The sequence below is a fragment of the Diabrotica virgifera genome, chromosome 2 (assembly GCF_917563875.1).
Source record: "Diabrotica virgifera virgifera chromosome 2, PGI_DIABVI_V3a".
NCBI lineage: Eukaryota > Metazoa > Arthropoda > Insecta > Coleoptera > Chrysomelidae > Diabrotica > Diabrotica virgifera.
The window spans coordinates 18,034,751-18,060,366 of record NC_065444.1 but is presented as its reverse complement, the minus strand read 5'-3'; positions in this window follow the sequence as shown (position 1 = coordinate 18,060,366).

Genomic DNA, 25,616 nt, shown 5'->3' with positions numbered 1-25,616 from the left:
TATGCGACGTGGGTGCTCGCACGTCTGGTTATCTCTTCCCAACCAAATTTCATGTCCCAAGTACTTATAAGATGCAGTCTGCTCAATATCCATTCCATCAACAACAATATTACGATTTAGCACCAGATTAGTCATTATTTGCGTTTTGTTGATGTTAATCTTTAGTCCGACTCTAAAGAAGCGTGATATAACTTGTTCAACATTATTATTGCATCATCCATACGATCGGCTATAAGGACGATGTCATCTGCGAATCTCAAATGACGAATCTCTCATATTCGTTCAGATCTGCCTTTTTAAAAGTGTGTTGTAAAAGGGTTGTGAACAGCTTTGGTGAGATGGTGTCTCCTTGTCGTACTCCTCGCTGCATACAGAATTTATTAGTTTCTTGATCAGAGAGTCTTACGCTATCCGTTGCATTGTGGTAGATATATTTTATCATGTTAGTGTAGCGATGGCCTATTCGGCATTTTGTCAATGCTTTTAGCATTTTCTGCTGGTTTATGGTATCGAACGCTTTCTCGTAGTCCACGAATATCAGTGCCAACGGTTTGTTGTATTCCGCCGACTTCTCTGTCAAGTTTTTTTATTGCCAGTAAGTGGTCGTTAGTGCTATATCTGGATCTAAACCCAGCTTGTTCTCTGGGCTGATAGAAGTCTAACTTAGCCTCCAGTCTTTTTTTGATAATTTTTGTGAAAAGTTTATATATGTGTGATGGCAGACTGATAGGACGGTAGTTTTTTAGATCTGTTTGTCACCTTTCTTGTGCAATAAAACAATGACTGCATTGTTCCACTGAGAAGGGGTTTTTCCTTGGTAAATGCATTCGGTGAAAAGTTTGACCAAAACCTGGATAATTTTATTTCCACCTTGTTTGATTTCCTCGATCACTACTCCGTCATCGCCAGGGGATTTATTATTTTTCATTTCTGAAAGTGTTTTTTAACTTCGTATGGTGTTACTTCTGGCATTAATTCTGATCGCTGGTATTACAGCGATATTGTTAAAGAATAGGGCCATAAGATATTAAAAAATCACTTAAATCGGACAACAGATTTAGGAAACTCGAGACATCAAAAATGACCAATTTTTAAGGTGGCCGGTTAATTTTGGAACAGAGTGTATCTTTATTTGATGTTGGGTGGTTAATGCGGTTAAGTAATTTAATTTTCGTTTGTCAGTAATTAAAATAAATAAAATGGATTGTAATTTTATTGTAATCCCTTTGCTGGATGCACAATTAGTGCTTAAGTGGTCGTCATAAAGAACTTCACCAAACGAATTGTATGTAAATCGACCTTCATACCATTTTTAGCAGCAACATCGATATCCCTTATCTTTTTGTTTCGCCTCTGTGACTCTTATCTACTGCTTTACTCATGGCGACAGGATATTTTTCTAAATCGAAAAGGAATTGTTTTATCTTTATATGATCCAATTTTTCTGCGAGGTTGCTTTATATGGTCGCGCTGGTAGACATCTTGAGAAGATTACCAATTCCGAATGTCTCCTGTGTGTGAATGTCAAGTTTATTTACATGGTATGTATGTAAATTTTCCTTATATAGCGGACACTTATGAATCTCGGAATTTCTTGAGACTGACAGATACATTATCGTGGTAACATTGTATGTGTTTTGCCTAGTAGTAGCAGAAGTACGGTAACCTAAGACTGTCTCAAAATGTTTTATTTTATATCAACACGATTTTCTATGTGAAAATCACATTAAGAAAGTGATTGTTTATTCAGAGAGATGTACTTATAAAGGGGTCGGCATAAGCCTGGCAACAAATTTGCATTAAGAGAAAAAAATGCAGCGTCAAAATAAATTTATTCAAAGAAATTACAAAAGGGATTCGAAAAAAGGTTACTAGACCAGGGCGGATCTGTAAAAATATTACCTATGTACCATAGTACATTTGGATGTTGAGAGGTGACTCATATTATTTTGCAGAAATTGCTTGGAATTAACTCATATAATAATAATTGAGTTATCCTCCCACTCAAAAAGGTCCGGAACATTGTTTAAATAATCAAAATGTCAAAAAATGAAGGAAAAATTCGATTGTTTTCTTCGTTTTTGATTATAACCTTAAAAGTATTCATTTCCGAGAAAAGTTGTACTGACATAAAAGTTGCGTAATTAAATGTCTTATAATATAGAATTAGTTAAAATTTTAAAAAATTGCCTTGTTGCAAAATAGCAATAATTTCGAAAAACCCGTAAAAAAACAAGTATTCGAATTTTACGTTTTTCAACCATTTGTGCTACACTTAGGACCTTCATATTTCACCCAGAATATTCGTGTTTAACCCAGAAAAATTTTATGATATATTAAAACAATACTGTAAATTTCATTAAGATCGGTTTAATAGATTTTGCAAAATTAATTTTGCAATCCAGCTTACGCAAAAAAAAATTTAATTTTTCAAAATGTTGCAGGACTGAAAATAAAGTAGACAGCAAGTTGAATTTTTTTTACATATAGAAGAATACTGTAACTTTTATTTTCAATTGGCAAAATTAAAATCGGTTAACTACCACGATGTCAGGAATTTTTTTTAAATAAACATTAATTTTTGGTGCAACGCGCAGGACAGCCCTGCTTCTGACTACCCTAGAGAACCTACTGTCTTACTCGCTGAAGTCAAAGATGCAATTAAATCACTAAAGAGAAATAAATCCCCAGGCATTGATTCAATACCATGTGAAATACTACAGTTACTAGGTAACAAAGGATTACATATCATCCATTCTATCTGTGTCGCTGTTTGGAATTCAGGAAAATGGCCATCTGATTGGTGTACCCCAATTTATATCCCACTACACAAAAAAGGAACTACTACCAGATGTGAAAACTACCGTACACTGTCACTTATAACACATGCTAGTAAAATCTTGTTGCATATCATCAAAAACAGATTAAAAACCTATCTACATTACCAAATACCTCAGGAACAAGCGCGGTTTGTAAAGGGTAAAGGTACAAGGGAACAAATCCTGAACTTGAGACAACTCATTGAAAAGTCTAGAGAATTTCAATTACCCATGATTATATGCTTCGTTGACTACCAAAAGGCATTTGATTGTGTAAGCTGGATAAATCTGTGGTCAATTTTAATAGAAATGGGCGCACCAATGCACCTGGTGACACTTATTAAAAATCTGTACCAGTCTAATATGGCGACAGTACGACTAGATCAGAAGTTCTCAAACCAATTCAAGACCGAGAGAGGTGTTAGACAAGGATGCGTGTTGTCACCTGACTTATTTAACATTTATGGTGAACATGTCATGAGGATGGTTTTAGAAGGATGGGCCGGTGGAGTGACAGTAGCTGGTAGAAAAATCTCCAATTTAAGATTTGCTGATGACACTACACTTATAGCAGCAAATGAGCAAGAAATGTTTGATCTTCTGCGAAGAGTTGAGTACGAAAGCAATAAAGTTGGTCTGAAAATCAATAAAGCTAAGATAAAAATAATGGTGGTCGACAGATTTGACACTATTCAACTGACTAACATATTACAGGAATACCAGATAGTAAACATCTTTGTCTCTCTCGGGTCTAGTATAACTAACGATGGTAACTGTGAAGCAGAAGTTCGGAGACGTATTGGTGTGGCAAAGAATGCGATGAGTCGCCTAACTAAACTTTGGAAAGACAGATCTCTCTCTTAAAATATCAAGATGAGACTGGTGAATGCCCTTGTATTCTCAATATTTCTATACGGAGCAGAGACTTGGACTCTTCGCGCATGCGAGCGCCAAAAAATTGATGCCTTTGAGAAGTGGTGCTGGAGAAGAATGCTGCGCATACCTTGGACAGCTCATAGGACAAACGTTTCCATTCTAAGCCAACTCAGTATTAAAAAAAGGCTGTCCACAATATGTCTGCAACGAATTCTGCAATTCTTTGGTCACGTGGTTCGCAGAGGTGACGACAGTTTGGAAAGAATAATTGTTTCTGGAAACGTTCCGGGGAGAAGATCAAGAGGACGATCACCAACTAGATGGTCTGACCAAATAAAGCATTCAGCTGGAAACTCATTCTGCGAAGCTCTTAGAGCAGCTGAAGATAGAGACCAATGGAGAAACATTGTTAGGAATATTGGAAGAAATCACGATCCTCAGTAATGGGGAAACGACAGGAGAGAGACCAGGACAGCGGATATGTTTGCTCTGATGGGGCATTCCAATGACCTTTGATAATTATTGATACATTTTAATTTTTAGTACATTTTGATATAAATAAATAGATTTGTTTATTGCAAAATAAAAACACATACTCTGTCCTTTGAAATATCACTTTTTTTAGCAAAACCTTTCTTTGTTCCTATATTTTAACTTAGAGAATAAAAGTTTATTATTTTTAAGCGCATGCAATTGTTTAAACAATATTTCACAAACAATAATCAAATTAGTTTGATTTTTGTGGAATTAAAATAATAAAATACATCAAAATATAGAGAAAGAAAATAATATATTAGATAAAGATTGGAAGAAATTTTGGTGGAAATCAACTTGTGTGAATTGAACACCGTTGTCCTGCGCGTAGCACCAAAAATTAATGTTTATTTAAAAAAATTCCTGACGTGGTAGTTAACCGATTTTATTTTTGCAAATTGAAATTACCCATTAAAGGTACAGTCTTGTTCTATATGTAAAAAAAATTCAACTTGCTATTCGCCTTATTTTCAATCCTGCAAAATTTTGAAAAAATGAATTTTTTTTGCGAAAGCTGGATTTCAAAATTTATTTTGCAAAAGCTATTGAACCGATCTTAATGAAATTTTACTGTATCACCAAGTTTTTCTGGGTAAAATATGAAGTTCGTAAGTGTAGCATAAATGGTTGAAAAACGTAAAATGCGAATACTTGTTCTTTTATGGTTTTTTCGCAATTATTGCTATTTTCCAACAAGGGTGACAATTTTTAAAAATTTTAACAAATCATGTTGTAGAAAATTCAATTACGCAACTTTTATGTCAGTGCGACTTTTCTCGGAAGTGAATACTTTTAAGCTTATAATCAAAAAACGAAGAAAAAAATCGAATTTTTCCTTAATTTTTTGACATTTTGATTATTTAAACAATGTTCCGGACCTTTTTGAATGGGAGAATAGCTCAATTATTATTATATGAGTTAGTTCCAAGCAATTGCTGCCACGTTTTGCAACGGATAGGCAGGTCCGGCGAAACACGTCAAGCTGTCCGCGAAGATTTTCAAATTCTTCTTCAATTGCAGTTCGGAGGCCGGGAAGGGTGCGTAGTCTCCTTGCAAAAACGCGGTTCTTGAGAAGGCCCCACAGGAAGAAATCACACGGTGTCAGGTCTCATGACCGTGCCCCACAGGAAGAAATCACACGGTGTCAGGTCATCAATGATTCTTCGTCTGCTTATCCATTCTCAAAAATGAATAAAGGTACTCGACAAAAGTACAAAGGTTAAGAAATTTAAAGCATTGGAGTGGAAAAATAACAATAAATCTCTTCAGACTGCTGCTGACAGAGTCAAATGGACCATGATGATCGCCAATGTCTTTAAAGGATAAGGCACATGAAGAGGAAGATGAATAAAATGAAAACACTACACTATTATTTAATTTTAAAATTTTCTACATCACAAGCATTGTACTATTTCTCAAAGTAATTAAAATCAAAGAAGAAAGGGTTTCAATGAAGATTCCTCATAATCAAACGATATACAGAAGCGTAATCCAAATAATTTCAAAGTGTATATAGAATTAGTAGTTTATGGTCATAAATCCTAGATACATACCGATCGTGATACTAACTAACTAACAAGCCGGTCAAATATTGACGATCAGTATATAAGGCGATCAGTATAATTATCGAATCGTATATTGGATTACTACGAATGTTCTACAAGTACGTATTAATCCGGGATCCAATGGAGTGTGGCGTGGCACTCTTCAACAGTTGGCGTCGGCAAAAGAAATACAAAATATATAATAATGAAAAGAAAAGAGAGCACGGTTTTGCACCCTAGTAAATGTAAAATTAATAAATAGGTATTTACTATTTGATATAATCGGTCGGACCGTGCTTATCCTTTCGAGTATCGAGGGAACACAATCAGTGTTGGTGGTAGAAATTTTAGTAAGTTGGGTAATTCATCCAATGATAAAAATTCCAACACAACGTCGTTAAATCACAAAAACTACCACGGCACTGACCGTACCAGCCGAGTCGAAAGGGTCTCATGAGCTTCTGACTTCCTTTGAACCGTGTTCATTTACCGACAAACGACGAAATCACAAATTTTGTAGGAAGTAACGCTATTTAACGTTGCGTTGATTACCGTCATAAGTTTTTCTATTACTCAAGGCGTTTCACTTGACATTCTGTTGGATCCCAGCTTTATACACAAGAAAAATATACAATTGTTTATTGTAAAGCAATAATAAAACAATATATAATTGACTAAAATAAAATAAATTGTAAAATTCCCTCATCTTCCTTAGTCTCAGCATCCGTTATTGCTTGCAAATTGTAGAAGCCTCGGAGGTGTAACCAGAGAAGGTTCCCATTGTTTTCAGTCTGGTGGGATGTAGAATAACATTATGTTGTTTTATATGGCATTAGATTGAAAACTTAGTCTTTTGCTAGCAGTTGCTGCTAGGGCATCTATGCCATTTCGTTCGTTACAATCCGTGTAAAGGATCAATTGTAAAAGGATGGCTGTTGCTTAATCATTCATTTGGTATAATATGTAATAGGTTTATCAAAAGATTGCACTGCCTAGGATATTCGCTATCAGAATGAGACCAGTTTTGTGTAGTCTTAAATTTAGTAACCTATAAGATCAAGTCAGTTTCGAACGTTGAACTACGAAAACTTCACATGAATTTTGTCGGACAGAACTTCCAATTAATTTCTAATAATGATATTTCAGTCAAAATAGAAAATCCATAACGATTATTATAATACCTATAACACGCAGGAAAGTTAATTTGACAGATGTCACCTTTCAATTTATTACCCTATTATTGGTACGTATTTTTATCGTGTAGCCGTTTAGCTGAGTACGAAACGATGTAACATTTAATTAGATAACTTGGTTGTCAGACCAAATCCCGCGTTGTGCGTGTACGCATATGGGGCATAACACTGTCACAAAATGAAATGAAATAGATTAAATTTAATTTTCTCTCTCCCCTTGCTACCTGTTCGCAAACAGATATTTGGTATATGTTGAAATCATATAGAAGATTTGTAAGAACAAAATAGTATAGCATAACTCATATAATGGTTTTTACAATGATGAATATGTAGCAACTAGGAGGAAATAATTGTTGGAGTTTACTTGATACTCAACTAATTATTATTTTTGTTAAGTGTTAGAATAGCCTTCATGGGTGGCCCCTTTCTCAGAATGCAAAAAGGTCAGTTCGATATACCTCTTACGCAAGATTGCATAAAAGTATCATGTTACAAGGGATGCGAATGCGAGATATATGTTTTAGTTCGGTTTGGCTTTTAGTCTGTAAGAATATTTCGTAGTAGAAACAGGTATCTTAATTTCTTTGTTTGTATATTATTATAATACGGTTCGGTTAAAATAAATAGTTTGTTTACTTTTATTTGAACCTTTTATTATCTTCTATTTCTGATAATAGTATGACATAAGTGCAAATATGTTCATTGTTGAGAAAACACGTTTAACTTTGAGTTAATTAAACTTTATCTCAAAAATGAGATAAAGATGCATGGGTATCATAGAAGAGGAAGCTGATAGAATTGTCTCCGTTTAGTCCGACACAAGGCAGGAGAGATAGGGAAAGTGTTTTGCAGCTTTGTTGTCTATGGTGATCGGTGGTCAAAAGAGAGAATCTTCAGTTTTCAGTTAAAAACTGGCTGTATATTTGACGAAGTTGGAAACAGGATGTAGATTAGGAATTGTTATTCAGGAATGGCTTAAATGATTATTTAAAATTAAGGTTCGAAATTATCTAATGATACAGTGAAAAATATAATATAGTTTTTTGCATGTGATAATCGAACAGGGATCATTTATAAGATCACGGATCCCTGACTGACTGACCAATTGTTTTATTATTTCATTTATTTATTATTTCATTTATTATTTCATTTATTTCGTCTTATTATTCCCATACGGCTCATTTATTGTTTCCTCATTTTTACCATAACCAAAGAAATTTTAGGAGCAATTTAAAATTTCAGGATTTTTGTTTTAAAATTTTAGAATCTCATTTGCGGTACTATTCAGATTAATTTATTTTGATCAGTAGGTATACTACTATTAATTATCTTACATATATTATATTTATAATACCTAAATGATTTGAAAATGCTTAATAAATCAAATTTTTTCGTACATTTTTTCTGTTAATGGCATCGAATCAGACATTACAACACTTACCTTAAATATTGATGAAACCTCTTCTGAATTCCCATCCAGCATTGACACATTTCTTTTATTTGAACCAACAACGACGCTTTGCATTTGAATTAGCCCATTTCCGTTCTGTACGTTTTGTTTTCTATTTCCCGATTGTCTCGTAAATCGTCATTGCTTTCCACAAGCTTTCAAAAATATGTGAAAAAATACCACAACAAACAATAACGGAGGTTTCCTTTTCTCGAACTTCATAAATCGATCATCATTTAGTATTCAACGGATTCTGATAAAAAAATATATTTTATTCATCGTCGCCCTATTTATTTAGTAATTAGGGGAGTGCATATAGATTTTCATTTCGGAAAAAATCAAACAAGATAGAACTTTTTGTAATTTCATTAAGAAATGTTTAATAAACAACATATCAAAAAGTTCTACTCGAGAAGTGGGTGCTTCCTTTTCTAATAAACAAATGAACTACGAAATTAAATGTTTTTTTAAATAACTCCGAAAATATAAATTTTAGAAAAAAACTGACTTAACCATTCAAAAATTCAGAAAATTTTACAAAAAAAAACCTTATATAAAGAATTTTCTAAAATTAAATCTGTATCTTCTATAATTTTTTATTTATAACGCTACAGTCACCTTTCTCACAAACATTGGCGCACTGTAAACTAGCGTACGGCGAAGTGCATATTTGAGTTATTTTAATGTAATTCTTTAACTAATAAATCAAATGAAATTTTACTAATTAAACCTGAAAGAAGAATAATTAAGCTATCTTGTGGTTATAATAAAAAGAAATAAAATGTATGGGCATAAGTACGCTGTGGGTGGAAACTGAGCCTTACATGAATTTTGTTTAAAAATGATTTAAAACTGTGTAACTAATACAATTTTTCTTATAAAATCCTCAATTTTGCACAAATTACCTTTCAAGCATCTTACTAAGTGATGTTTCATTCAAAAAATTAATCTCAAAAATTTAATTCAAATGATATGACGTCTCAAAAAATGTAAGTTTTGAAATCTTCGTAGTTGTATAGAATTACCACCAATTTAAGACAATATTACTTAAGTTTGAACAGATCTATTACAGTTTTATAAGTGCTTTTTTAAAGCTTGGGATCTAATCTTTAAAATGTACTAAATTATTTTACTTTAGAAATGAAATACACTATTTCTTTTTGAGAAAATTAAGAAAGATAACAAAAATGTAATACAAAAACCGAAAATTACCACTAAAAAAATGTTTATACAAAGTGATCAAAACTTTTTTTCTGTAAAACTTACCTAAAATACATTTAATAATATGCTTCAACAATAATAAATGTTCAGCAAAAAAATTTTTTTTAGCTCTTATACAGTATGTCTGCGTAACGTTGAACTTATTGATAACTTTTTTATTATTAGTTTTACGAAAAAAAGTTGTTCTTTATAAAATACTGATACTTATAAAATGCAATCATCAAATATCAAATTTAATTAGTTTTATACGAGGTATGTAAAAAAAATATGAATTTCAATCGAGAGTAAAGTACCGTTACATTTCACAATATCGATAATTGTTATTAAGAAAAGTTATTTGGAATTAAAAAATTTGTTTTAGTGTTCAATTACATCCTTCTAATTAAAATATTGTGAAAAATAAAGGCACTCAAGTCTTAAGAAAAATTCATATTTTTTACATACCTCGTATAAAATTAAAAAAGTTTGATATATGATGGTTGTATCTAAGATTTTAGACCAGATAGAGAATTTTATGAAGAATGACTTTTTTTCGTAAAAGTGATAATAAAATAGTTATCATAATTGTAATAATTAGATGACATCCGTAATTTGAGAAAAAATTGAAAAAAAAATTTTCGAGTAGAAAATTGAAAATTTTTTTTCGATTAGGATGATGTAATTGTATATTTAAACACAGTTTTTAGTTTCAAACAACTTTTCATAATAGCATTTTTTGATATTCTGGAATATAAAAGTACTTTACCCTTTAACGAAATTCATATTTTTGACATAACTCGTATAAAATTGACAAAATTTGATATCTGATGGTTGAGTTTAAGATTTTTGACTATCCAGAGCATTTTATAACGAATAACATTTTTTTCGTAAAATTGATATTAACCCCTTCGGTACAGTGATGCACCCGTGTGCATAATGCTTGACTACCCGCTCAGTACGGTGATGCACACGGGTGCATCATGAGTTTTTGTTCGCCATAAGGCGGTGCCACCATCTTCATCATATTTCAGGTATTTTTGTTCGCTCCGAATTATCTTATTCAAATCTAAAATGGGGAAACCACGCCCAAAAGTGGGTGATGTCCAGAAGGAGATTAGATTTAGTTAATTTGATTGGTGATCAGGTTGTTTGGATGTTTGACTGATGGGATTGTGTGGGAGGTGAAAGTACTGTGCTGCTGTTTACAACTTACCCTACTATCCCTTGCAAGATAATTCCGATGGAATTTCCCAGATTATGAGACTGGGACGATATCAAGCACAAAATAATCTGGGGAATTCCATCCGAATTATCTTGTTTATCTTTTTAAATAATTTTTGTTTAAAATGTTATTTTATGGATAAAATTTAATTTAACTTACATACTATGTAGAATAATAAATTTAATAAAAATAGTTTTATTTCTAAAATTAGTGTTATTATTACATTAACTTTAATTAGTTGTAGTGTGATACTGTATTTTAACCGACCGCTCGAAGCCGCTCGGTAAACGTTCGAATCCGTATATAGGAGCCGACTTGCCGAATGACGGTCCGGCAAGAAGGGTTTATTTCCATGTGGTTCCGAGCTGCTCAGACATACTATATAAGAGCTTCTGTATAATAATTTTCAAATTGCAATGCCATATTCGGATTCAGCATAATCAAAAACAAAATATAAACATATTTAATCAAAATAAAATGATGAATTTAACGATATTTTTAAAATTATTTATACAAAAAATTGTTATTGTTTAAACAATTAATAAACAATTAACGGCCAAATCTGCGAGTAGAACTTTTTACTTTAACATGTATATAAACTAACAAAAAAAGTTTTAGAAAAATATAAGCTTAACAAAATAAGAAAATTTACGGTTTCGTTTTGATTAAAATCTGTCTTCCCCAATCCCCGATAGTACTATTTCTAGGTCTACCTGTTGTCAAGGAGGCTCTAAGGAAGACAGATTTTTACCATTCCGGCGGTGCCTTTTGGTATGTTTGTACCTGGGTTAAGCAGAAATCTTGAATTGAGTCGAAATTCATTTCAAATATAAGCTTGTTTGAATTTTTCCGAAACAATGCATGTTTTCGTTCTAATTCCCCTAAATACTTCATTTTTCTAATAACTAGGGAAGTGGCATATTTTCTGGTTCCGTGACATCTCGTAATGGGACAGTTCGTAACCCGACAAATGGTAACGGACAATTCGTAACGCCATCATTTCGTAACGGCGACACTTCGTAACAGAGAGAGTTCGTAACGATACCGATTCGTAACTGTACAATACGTGACGCCATTATTTATTATTTTTTAGAAAATTTAGTATTACTGAATTTAGCCCTCTGCTTGGCAATGTAACAAAGTAACATTTTCATTTTAGGTCCTAGGTGAGTTTTAGTTAACTTGAGGTATATTTTGTTGGTCATATTTCGGAATGGGACGTTTCATCGCCGCCGGTTTATCGCTGCCTTTTCGATTCCGCCGATTCATTGCCAGTCCATTTCATCGTCGTCCGTTTCATCGCCGTGCGTTTCATCGCACAGTTAGTCAGTTGATTTGGTATTATGGGAGATGACACGACACGACGTTAAATTAAGTTCAAAACTTATGACAATTAAAAAGATAAAAACTATTATATTAATTTACTGTTCTATTTCTACTTCCTCCCCTATCATAATATATGTTTGCAAGCCTTCTGTGTGGTATTTTATCGAAGGCTTTCTTAAAGTCAACCAGACATATGAATACCTCACAGTTGACATCTCAGTACCGTTCTATGAGAGATTGTATAGTAAATAATGCCTCCATAGTGCCAAAGCCTTTTCTAAATCCTACTTGGTTTCCTGTCATGCTGTCGTCTAATTTTTTGTAGACTTATTTTATTTTTGTATTAAAAAACACACTACACATGCATTGGTACCAACATAAACAGAAAATGGGACCACTCAAGTGAAATAAGATAACGCATAGGAAAATTAAGGTCAGCGTTTATAATGATGAAGTCTCTTTTCAGAAGTCACGAATTACCACTTTCTACCTAAATCTCTATCATCAGATGCTATATATTTTCTACGTTATTATACGGAGAAGAGGCCTAAATGCTTTCTGAAGCTTATTTAAGAAAACTCGAGGCATTCGAGATGTGATGTTACAGACGCATTTTAAGAATTTCGTGGGCGGGTCGTGTGACTAATGTTGAGGTTCTACGTAGAATAGGCAAGGAATGCGAGATTATTAACACCATCAAAGAGCGCAAACTAGAATAGCTTGGCCATGTTATGAGAAATGAACACAGATATGGCTTGTTGCAACTCATTCTTTAGGGCAAGGTATTTAAAAAAAAAGACCAGAGAGAAGAAGAAAATATTGGCTTCAAAATCTGAGAAAGTGGTTTAATACATAGAGAACCGGACTATTCAGAATAGCAGCAAGCAAAGTTAGGATAGTCATTCTGATGGCCAATATCCGAAGCGAATAGCTACCGTAACAAGAAGAAGAATTTTATTATCTAAATGATGATGATCTCCTAACAATAATTGAAACCGGTCAGGGTGCTTTGAGAGAGTGGTTTGGCTGCACCACTAATGAACTTTTTAGGTTAGCTGTAAACAAAGTCAGGCTAGCCTTGGTGATTTCCAATCTCCGATAGGAGTGGCACAAGAAGAAGAAGAAGAAGAAGGGTGCTTTTGGCGCTCTCTGAACGAACTAAAATAACACGGCTCTTGTTTCATTTTAAAACGAAATGACTATTTAGAATATTTTTACTTCTGTGATGAGTATGGTTGACTAATCTTCGTTGGAATTTTACCACGCTGGACAGGCGGGAAGTCAGATGCAACTTTTAGATCTCCCTCAGCTTTCTTTGCTCCGGCAATTCGGAATGGGACGTTTCGATGCCGCCGGTTCATCGCCGGCCGTTTCGATGCCGCCGGTTCATCGCCTGTCCATTTCATCGCCGTCATATCTCGCATTTCCTAGAATTCCTAATTAATACTAAAAATAACTAATAATTGTAACTGTCGAAAATTTGAAAATATATCAGATAGCGATTAATTGACTGGCGATGAATCGGCCGGCATCGGCATCGAACTGGCGGCATCGAAACGGCGGCGATGAAACGTCCTAGACCCCGGCAATTTGTTGATTTGCAAATTTTAGCAACCACGAAGGTGTTACCAGAAGAGTGGTTCCAATAAAGTTTTATATTTGATATTATTTTTAATATTGTTCTGAAGCTATTTTGGGTTTTGAAAAATTTTGAAAAAACCCAAACCCGATTTGGGCTTCGAAACGTTAATAAAATCATTTTTGGTAAAATTGTGGCTTGTTTCCCATTAAAAATAGTTGATCTATATTATTTTTAATTTTATTAAAAGTAAAACTTTCACTTCACTTTAAGTTTATAATCCTTTACAGATATTTAGGGCAGTCAATGAGGGTATTTGGCTCCGAATTCCATCCTACTACATCGATTTACTTGATATTTTCACAGTAAGTAGGGAAGATCTCAAGAAACAAAGTCTACCCTATACCGATATGCGCTTTTATCTTGGGGGTGGTTCCCACCCCTTCTCGGGGGTGGAAAATTTTTTAGTTAAAATAACCACGGAAGTGGCTAGGGAACCTAATTATAAGCAAAAACTGCTCTATAATTTTTTTTGAAAACTCAATACTTTTTGAGTTATTTATGGTTTGAAAATTATCCATTTTCATTGAAAAATGACACCTTTTCGGACAGTTTTTTGCGAATACCTTAAAAACTATGCATCTAACGAAAAAACTATGTAAAATATTTTTATATCTTATAAAAAAACAAAGAGAGTAATTCCTTCCTAAATCTTCTAGTTATAATACACAAAGAGATATGGTAGGTGAGAAGAGTTTGTTTTTTGGTGTATGCTCATTGCTCAAATTGGTGTATTAAACTTGAAATAACAGAGAAACGGTCTAGTTTAGGTGTATAATGCAACCAATACCTTTTGTAGTGCTTGAAAAGACCTTTAAAATGAGCAATATTAAATGTCGATTACGTTCAAACTAAGGGAGATATGCTGCAAACATAATTGATGACTAATGTATTTTAAGAAAAAATGAGAAGTATATTTAACCCCTCATCCACCACAATTTAAATGCATCGTGTTCCCAGTACAATACTTTTTATTAATGTGTTACATCTATGTTTAAAAAGTTGGACGGGTATAAAATTATTGGTTTTTGAAAAAAATAAGATCAAATTATAGAGCGCATTTTTAAATTTTCCTAACAATCTTTCTTTTTCTCCATGTAACTTAAAAATAAAAGAAGATACGAAAAAGGATACCAAACGCAAATGTTGGCTCTTTTTGGGCAAAAATATGGTTTAGGTTTTTCATGACTGTATCTCTTATTATTTTCAAGTTACATGGAGAAAAAGAAAGATTTTTAAGATTATTTCATTCATAGGAGATTCTGACCAATAGAAAGCTACAGAAATCTGAATTAAATCGATAATTTTTGATAATCTCCCGTCGTTAAGTATATTACGTCAGATGCCCTTCGTTGCTACGAAAAAATACATTCAGTGACATTAATGACAATTAATGTTTTAAAAATTATAAAAGTGATGACTTTCAATCGTCAAATATTTATAAAAACTGTGTGTTTAATGGTACTTACATAAATAAATTACAATAAAATTTTGGTTTTGAAGAGTTTTATTCATGAAATAATCGCAGCAAATTGCACTCGACCTCTGAAATTAATATAGAATTTCTGCTCTCGTGACACTTTGACATAATTTCACTCGCCTTCGGCTCGTGAAATTAAAACTGTCAAAGTGTCACTCGGGAAAAATTCAATAATTTCAGAGCTCTTGTGCAATTACTACTGAAAATTTAAAAATGCGCTCTTTAATTTGATCTTATTTTTTTACAAAAACCATTCATTTTAAACCCGTCCAACTTTTTGAACACAAAAATAACACTATAATAAATGTTCACCTATCATATCTCTTTTTGTTTTATAACTTGAAGATTTATGAAGGATCAAATCTCTTTGTTTCTTTATAAGCTACAAAATTGTTTTATATAGTTTTCTTCGTTAGATGTATATTTTTTAAGGTATTCGCAAAAAACCGTTCGAAAAGGTGGTACACTTCGCGTCAAAAAAAACTGGTACAACTCTTATAACCAAAAATCGTGTTTTTCAAGTTGTGTAAGTTGATCTTGTCACAAGTGTCATTCTAATTTCTAGGGCAACGTTGCCAGTTCAACGAAAACATTATATCAAACTAGGTAAAAACGGGGCTGTGCGACAGACCGCATTTTTTAATATACTAAAAACTAAAACAGTTGTAATTTTCCGTCATCTCAATTAAGTATCCATACATTGATTCGTGTTTTATTATAATTTAAGAAAATAATCCAATTCAAAAATAATGATAGATAATAAATCTTGACATGACTTTAAATTATTATGTTTAATGTCAAATCGAGAGGTGTGATTGGTTTCTCGTAAATTGTAGGACAAAACTGCATTAAGTTGTGTAGAATAAATAAAACACACTGGAAAAATTAAAAATTTAATTTGAAATTAATACAAAATGAATAACTTTTACAGTGAACAAGTGTGGAATTTAAATATGTATTACAATTCGAAGTATACATTTTAAACGTTATTTTTTTGTATTTAGATTTAGTGCAATTCCGTTATCTGTGATGGCAACAACGAAGTGATTCACGAACAATAATTGTCAGTCTGAACACAGGTTTACATTGGGAAAAAAAAGTGTACCAGTTTTATATGACGCGAAGTGTACGTTTCAATGAAAATGGCCAAACCGCGAATAACTCAAAAAGTATTGAGTTTCCAAAAAAAATTATAGAACAGTTTTTGCATAGAATTAGGTTCTCTATACCCTATTCCACGAACATACGCCTGTTTTGGATTATTTCGACAACGAATATTTCACTGTGCAAAATAAGAGGAACGAAAGTAAATTGCAAATTACATTGTTGTTTATTGGAATAATTATTAGCGCCATTTACTTTCGTACTTCTTATGTTGCACAATAAAATATTCGTTGTCGAAGTAAACCAAAACAGGCGTATGTTCGTGGAATGGCCCATAGCCACTTCTCTAGCCACAACCGTGGTTATTTTAACCAGAAATTTTCCACCCCCGATAAGGGGTGGGAACCACCCCTAAGATAAAAGCGCACATTTGCATAGGGTAGACTTTGAATTAGGGGATAAGTAGAGGCTATTCCCAAAATTTCATTAAAATCCATGCAGTAGGATAGAATTCGGAGATAATATCCTCTTCTTGCTCCCATTGACTGGAGTAATTCTGTAAAACATTTTGGTATTGATTTTTAAATGGATATTTCTGGATTTTAAATGGATAATTTGTTCATATTTAAGCTTAATATTACACCCTTCATAAGTACTTATGTTTGTTAATCCCAATTTGTAACAATGTATACCATGTTTTTTATTAATTGCCCACTTAAATGAAATTAACATGAAATCCCCTTTACAATGAACAGAAATAATCTCGGTGGAAGTTTGGTATGTCTCTTTTTTAGGTTTACATTGGAAAATCCTAAACCCCAAGAATTAAATTTACCCTTCTAACACCCTTTCAATCCGCAAAACATTTAAAGACTATTCAAGCGATGGTTTTGGGTTGATTTAACGAAGTAGGCTTTAAAAGTTTAATTTAATTTAATATTGTCTGATGAGCAAATATCCTAAACATAATTTTCCTTAGAGTCTTTTTAAACAATATTGGTAAATTATAACCCTTACTTAAAATGTATAAAGTTTTTTTTGGGCATTTCATACTTATGCCACTTAGGTCTTTAAATAATTAAAAACTTATACTTTTCGAGTATTTTACATCATACTTTACAATGCTGTCTTTTCAGTTCATTCATTTGTTATAATTATAAATGTGTAAGTGCACACAATATCAGTGTGTTGCAATTTATTTGTATCCTTCATCCAAGTTGCCTGGAAATTTTTCCCAGCTTTCTCTCTTTGCCATTTTTGCTGCCCTTTTTCATATTTTCTTCTTTTTTATGTTTTTAGTTCTTTACTCCATTATGCTGTCCTCTTGTTTGTTAAAAAGGTTTGTTAAACTTTCTTATTCCGCATATTTTTTCCGTCTTGTACTTCAGAATATTTTTCACTTTTCATCAAAGTTTCTTTAGATTTCGTCACTTTCTAGTTTCTGAAACTCTCCACATCTTTCGTGTTGGTGTGTTTATTTTATTTCTCTCTTCTTTAGTTTGTACTTTGTTATTTTTATTTTTTTTCTCTTTTTAAATAAAATACACTCTGGGCAAAAATTTACGGCCCACCTTAAGAATGGGTCATTTTTAATGTCTCGAGTTTCCTAAACCTGTTGTCAGATTTAAGTGATTTTTTAATATGTTATAGCCTAATTCCTTAGCAATATCGCCGTAATAATATTGCTGCGAAAGAGACAAATTTTCATAGTATACCAAGTGTACGAATCAACCTGTGTTTTTTTTCTCAAAGTTCGCATTACCTTGTGGAATATTGTAGCATTTATAAAATACTGAAATTAAAACCCAACTATAGCCTCTTGTTTTCTCAAAATTCTGTTTTTTTATTCATTCGTTTATGTTGGATAATAAAAAATTAGGCCCTTTAACAACTAACCATGTTTTTCATCACTGTAATTCTGCATGAAAAAATAATGACAGTTTATAAACATATGTCGGCAAATGCTTCGTTTCCGATATAGAGGGTGTTGAAATTTTTCTTACAAACTGACGATTTATTTATTGCTTTTATTACTTTAAAATCGGATAAGATATGCAAATGAAATTTGGTGGACTTTAAGATGTATTTACTGCACATTTCTTGACATACAATTAAGAATTTATTATTTACCATTGGCGTGCATACGGGTAATACGAGCCGTCATATTACCAGTATGCGCGCCAATGATGAATATTAAATTTATAATTGTATTTCAAAAAAAGTGCAATAACTACGTCCTAAAGCCTACCAAATTTCATTTGCATATCTCAACTGGTTTTAAAGCAGTACATAAGTCGTCAGTTTGTAAGAAAAATTTCAACACCCTCTATATCGAAAACGAAGCATTTGCGGACATACTACATATATATACAGCAAACTGTCATTATTTTTTTATGCATAATTACCCCTTAAAAATAAAATAAAAATTCCATTTTTATTCAGTTGTATTCAATCTTATTTTTCACTTTAAATACGGAGAGCAGTCCAGCCCTCTGAATCAACGATTTTCGATTCTTGTTGGAGTCTCATCGGAGAGAACGTAGGGCTGCTTCTCCATACTTCAAGTGATCAATACCGAGAGTTCATCGCCCACACCGCAATTGACGTGAATGGACTAGGTGACTAGCGTCATCTGGCAATTGAAAGATGAAGTAGGTTTCAATCCTAATACCAATATTATTAATATTTAAAAATATTAAAATATTACTAAAAGATTTTTAAATTGAAAACTTATTGGTCCATTTTCTTGGTAACACCTCCATGGCTTCTAAAATTTGCAAGCCAGATGGATGCTGAAGCGACGAAGACAAAAGGAAATTCTAAAAACTTACAATTCACGACCCCGTCTGTTTAGCTGGTAAATTCCAACAGAAAATGGACCTAAGTTACTCAAAGAAGTAACTACGCAGGCCTACGTTCTCTCCGATGAGACTCCAACAAGAGTCGAAAATCGTCGATTCAGAGGGCTGGACTGCTCTCCGTATTTTAAGTGACAAATAAGATTGTTTTGCCTTCGCATTGCAACTGAATAAATATCGAATTTTTATTTTATTTTTATATTGGTCGTTACTTCTTTGAGTAACTTAGGTCCATTTTCTGTTGGAATTTACCAGCTAAACAGAGGGGGTCGTGAATTGTAAGATTTTGAATTCCCTCTTGTCTTCTTCGCTTCAGCATCCATCTGGCTTGCAAATTTTAGAAGCCATGGAGGTGTTACCAAGAAAATGGACCAATAAGTTTTCAATTTAAAAATCTTTTAGTAATATTTTAATATTTTTAAATATTAATAATATTGGTATTAGGATTGCAAACTGCTTCATATTACCCCTTAAACTTTGCCATACTTTTTTAAGAACACCCTGTATGGATGAAAAGATGGTTAGTTATTAAAGTACCTAACTTTCTTATTATCAAACATAAGCTAATGAATCAAACAACAGAATGTTGAGAAAACATGAGGCCATAGTTGGGTTTTAATTTCAGTATTTTAAAAATGCTAGAATATTCCACAGGGTGATCCGAACATTGCGAAAAAAAAACACAGTTTGATTCGTACACCTGGTATACAATGAAAACTTGACTGTTTAACAGCAATAGTATTATAGCGATATTGTTAAAGAATAAGGCTAAAAAATCACTTAAATCGGATAACAGGTTTAGAAAATTCGAGACATCAAAAATGACCCACTTTTAAGGTGGGCGGTTAATTTTGGCCCAGAGTGTATTAGAAAAACCAGAAGATTCATTATAATAAGTTGGAAGACGAAGCAAGTTTTCAATCCTAATAGTAAATTAATAATATTGAAAAATATTAAAAATCACTAAAAGATTTTTAAATTGAAAACTTATTGGTACATTTTCATGGTAACACCTCCAAGACTTCTATAATTTGCAAGTCATATGGATATGACTTGCAAATTATAGAAGTCTTGGAGGTGTTACCATGAAAATGTACCAATAAGTTTTCAATTTAAAAATCTTTTAGTGATTTTTAATATTTTTCAATATTATTAATTTACTATTAGGATTGAAAATTTGCTTCGTATGGCGCTAGCCACCTATTATCATCCATTTGGTTGCGATGTGTGGGAAAACCTCTCGATGCAATTTAGTTGGAGTATGGAGAACAGTGCCTACGTTTCTTCTGATGAAGCTCCAATAAGAGCAGAAAATCGCGGTTAAAGGAACTGGACTGCACTCCGTATTCTTATTAAAAAGTAAGATTGGTTTGCCTTCGCATCGCAACCGAATAAAAATGGTACACATTTTTATTTTATAATAAGTTGGTTCAAACTTAATAATCATGACTTTTTATAAATATTCTAACTGAACTATCACCAAAGCTCTACACCTCATTACACCAAGCTTCCGAATACAAGAAAATTGCAACTACGTTCGCTTAACCTATTTGCGTCACCATTAAAACTGTCAGGTGCATCGGTTATTAATTTCCTTTCATTATAAACACAAATTATTGCCCCATGACTTACTTTGCAACTTCCAGTCTTATCAACGACCAACTTGGTGTATCAAAATTGGGTCGAATTTTGTCGCTTATGCCATAGGTAGTTAACAAAGTTATCGATGAGTGACAAGACGTTAAACAGTAACTGCAAGATTGTCGGCCATCGTAATTATCACCGAGAACTTGGTAATTAATCCACCGAATAATGTTAAATTAATTAATTAGGAAGCTGAAGGTGGCGATCCGATAATTTTGCTACACTGAAACATATTGTGCGCAATTATTAAAATAATTTCAGAGTTATTCAGAGATATTCAGGGTTATCAGAGGACTGTGTTTTAGGTATGTGATACAAATGAATTAGGAGAGGTGATTATGTTATATAGACAACAAGAATAAAAAACCGCTAAACGCCGTAAAAATGAGTGGCGCATACAATATTCCAGCTGCAAAAGATCTGATATGAATATTACGTGGCGAGAAAATGTATTTTCATTTTGATGCAAAACAAAATTCTAGTTTTATTTTAAAAGATTTTTCCATAATATTTGCTAAATTTGAAGTAAAACGTACCACAAAAGGATAACTTTGATACAGTTTGAATTTTGAAACTCTTTTGTGGCGCGTTTATTTCAAATTTAGCAAATACGTATTATGAAAAAATCTTTTAAAATAAAACTATAATTTTGTTTTGCATCAAAATGAAAATACATTTTCGCGCCACGTAATATTCATATCAGATGTTTTGTAGCTGGAATATTGTTTGCGCCACTCATTTTTACGGCGATTAGCGGTTTTTTATCCTTGTATCAGGAGTTTTTCAAAGTTATTTATAAATTAAATATATAAAGTTGAATGCAATGTTTCTCGATTACACATTAAGCTTTATAAAAGTCGCCTTTGTCGCATTATCTCCCAAATGATCTAGTGTCCATCGAATGTACACTAGATTTTTTTTTATTCGAAATAGATTGAAAAAAATATTGGGATGGCCGGTAAATGAACTCGGATTGCCCGTTGCCAGATCAAATTAGCGTCGTAACCACTACAACTACATAAACCATTTAGGGAATAATCGTTAATTGGATTATACTTTTGTAGCTTAATAACTGCTAAACGGCTTAACCGATTTTGTTCACTAAACATGAGTTTGAAACGTATTGACAAGTAGTATCTTATGCATCTAAGGTCAAGTATGATAACTGAATCAATTACAGGAATTATTGAGCTTGAAAAACCGTTTTTCCCATAAGAAATAGATTTGATCATAATTATGAAGCCTATAACTTAAAAATTCGAATTTTCCCGGATATAAGGTATACACCGTTAGATTTGTCTAGAGTCCTTCTACAAACGCTCAGTTATTGGCGTAATTCGTAGGTTGAAGTTTTGAGTAATTGTCGAAAAACCAAAATTTTCAAAGTTTAGTTTTTCAGTTTTTCGGCTATACTGAGCCGTGTGTATGTCTTATCCTGACAGCTTAGACACCATTTGAAAGCTTAACTCAACGCTATTGATTTGGTGTATTTACTATTCTCCTGTCTCTTCTTGAACCGAAGATATATACCGCCAAAAAATATGCCGCTTTGTACCTACCAAGTCCTATAGCTGGCTTATGGGTAGTCAAAACTCTCAAACTGCACCGGTTTTGAATCGGCCCTCACACTCTCTTCAAACACAGAAAAAAAATTCAGATCGGTTTAACTTTTCCACATACATACATACATACATATCCACAAACATTTTCCCTTTTATAAATAAAAATTGACTCATATTTCTGAGCTCGGTAACTTTTGAACGGTATATCCGATTTTCAAAATTAGACATGCGTTGGAAAGGTAATGATCGCTTCTATTAGAAGCCGCAAAGGTCGGAGTTAAATTTTGGGGAATTTTGGGGACGAGAACGAAAAACAGACCCTAAATAGGAAGGGCCGTAAAATCCACACCCTTGGACCAAAATGGATGGTTGACATATTAATGGGTGAGTCTTTTGCTGAACTTTAAGATGGAAGTTGGCCCAATTTTCAATTAAGTCAGATTTAGAAAATCGAAAATTTCGTGTATGTATAGTGTCGCGTATAGGGGGTGTAGGTGTGCGCCACTGGCGAGAACTGCCGTTCTCTGGTAATAATTAAATCAAGTTTATAAAAAAGCTTACCAACATAACTGTTATTTTTCTCTGGCATCGGTAGTCGTCACATAGGAAGGTTTCACACGCAGTGGTTTATTGCGCATAAAATCGGAAGACTTGTCTGTCTATTTTTCGTGGATAAAGGTGTATACGGCACTCTTTGCATTTTAAACTAGTTCACTTACTCTAGTTTAACTTTTAAAATCACTGTGTTTAAAAGAACCCTCATTTGACAAGAAATTTCAAAGCTGTACAATCATTTTTACAATAGTTAAGAGTTACAGGAGTTAGAGTGACAGGAGGTGACAGTTGAGTGACTATGGCGCCGAATTTGCTCTGCGGAAAGCTAATATTATATGCTATGCAGATGACACAGCCATTGTTGTTTGTGAGAGCACTTGGGAAAAAACTCTTACCATAGCAGAGGAAATCATGGCAAAAATTAAAAGTTGGTTTGATGTCAGTCTGCTTTCAATGAATATCGAGAAGTCCCACTTTATGTGCTTCACAATGAATGAAGCCACGTCACCAGAAATTTTAGCTCTTAAAGTACATAAATACACATGTAAGGATCACAAAAAATGTGATTGTCAAACTATTAAAGTTGTTGATAAAATTAAATACTTAGGAGTATTTTTTGACAAACACATGAAGTGGGAACCTCACATTGAATATATTTGTGGTAAATTAAGAAAAATTATGTACAAATTTTACATTTTAAGAAAATGTTTAACAAAGGATACTATCATAAATATATATAAAGCCCTAGTCGAATCTATCCTAACATATGGAATATGTACCTGGGGTGCAGGTTATTCTAACGTTCTATCCCCCTTAATAATAACACAAAAAACAATTTTAAAAATCATTTTATTTAAAAAGAAATGTTTTTCTTCAGAAGATTTGTTTATAGAAGCAAATGTAATGCAGATTTTTCAACTTTATATTAAAACCATTGTCAGACTCTATTGTAATAATAAGTTACCAAAACCCAGCTCAAACCATCAATTTCTAACTAGATTTACTACTAATAATATGTTAACGACTACTACACCAATATATTACACGGCTGTTCAAAAAAGCTTACTCTTCACAGCTCCAAAAATATTTAACTCTTTACCTCAAGAATTTAAAAATAAAAAATTTATTAAGATAAAGAAATCACTTTCTAGCTGGATAAAAAATATAAAAATAAATAACATATTCTAGTAATAATGTAAAACTTTATAGAACATAGACATAGTCTTTTGTAAATCTTTATTAGGTTAAGTGAATTTTCTCTTGTTTTCTTAATAATCAGTTACCTCCATTAGATTAATTTTATTGATTATAATAAATAGAATAAGTACACACACAAACAATATGTTCATCGTGTACTTAGCATCTAAGTTTTTGCATGTAAACTGATTTTTTCTTGAAATAAAATTATTTTTTATTTATTTATTTATTAGTTAATGCGAAATTAATTTTTTTGCAATTTAGCCTTTTTTTCGCAATTATTTTAACAATAAATAAGCATATCAATCTTTATAATACACCAGTTTAAAGCTTTTTCGATGTTCTCGAAGATTTTTGTACTAAAAAATCAACAGATTTCCATTGATTTGAAAAAAAAAGGAAAAAAGCCGTTTTTGACACTAAATTGTTTATAAATAAAAATGGCCATCATATACTACGCACGAAATAGTTACAATTTGTTCTTATGGGTATTACCTGTCGAAAAAATGCTTCAGTACCCTGGCTGCTGAAGTGCAACGAACAGGGTATATTTTTGTCTTATTACCATGGTCTATGTGTGCGGTACTCATTTTTACGGCGGGCGTTTAGCTGTTTTTTATTCTTGTATAAATACATAGATATGTATACACTGTGAAATCCGTAATAATATCTTTTCCTGATTTCTTGAAAATACTTTTCGTGATAATTTATATTCATGTATCTAAATATCAACTAAATCGAATAATCCTAAAAAAGATTTAATTAACGCAAAAATGTTTTCGAAAAATGAAATAAGAAAAATGCGTAAAGGCCGATAAGTCAAAATGGTGTATCATTAGTGGGAGTCCCTGAAAGGTTCGTTAAGATAAAAACAATATCAGATTTCCCTTTGCTCGTTATTTCTACATTAGATTAAAATTTGTAATCTCGTTATATGGGAATGGGTCATAAAGTTGGGACCCTTTTACATTTTATTTAGAAGAGAATGAACATTCTGGACGCAAGAAATTTAATGTCCCGGTCTGCGTAATAAATTATGTCTACGAAATTAGGTGATTCGAATATAAAGTAAAAGATATGAACTGCAAAATTACTAGGTTTTACCTACTTTTTTAGATGTATAAAAAGAAACCGAGCCTTCAGTATATTTAATCTCAAAATAAAAGTATAAACAAACAATTATTTATAATATCATAGAAAACAGATTACGTACAAATATAAGATCCTCAGTTATTTATATGCGTTATTAGATTTTCATCTGAATTTGTGAATATACCCATGTTTTTCTTTTATTAGTATCTGCAAGTTATTCTAATTAAGGCAGTTGATGTAAAAATAGAGGAATAAAGAAAAAAATATCTAGGTATTCCTTGATCTTGAGAAAGCTTATTGAGTTCCTCGGGAGATTCTGTG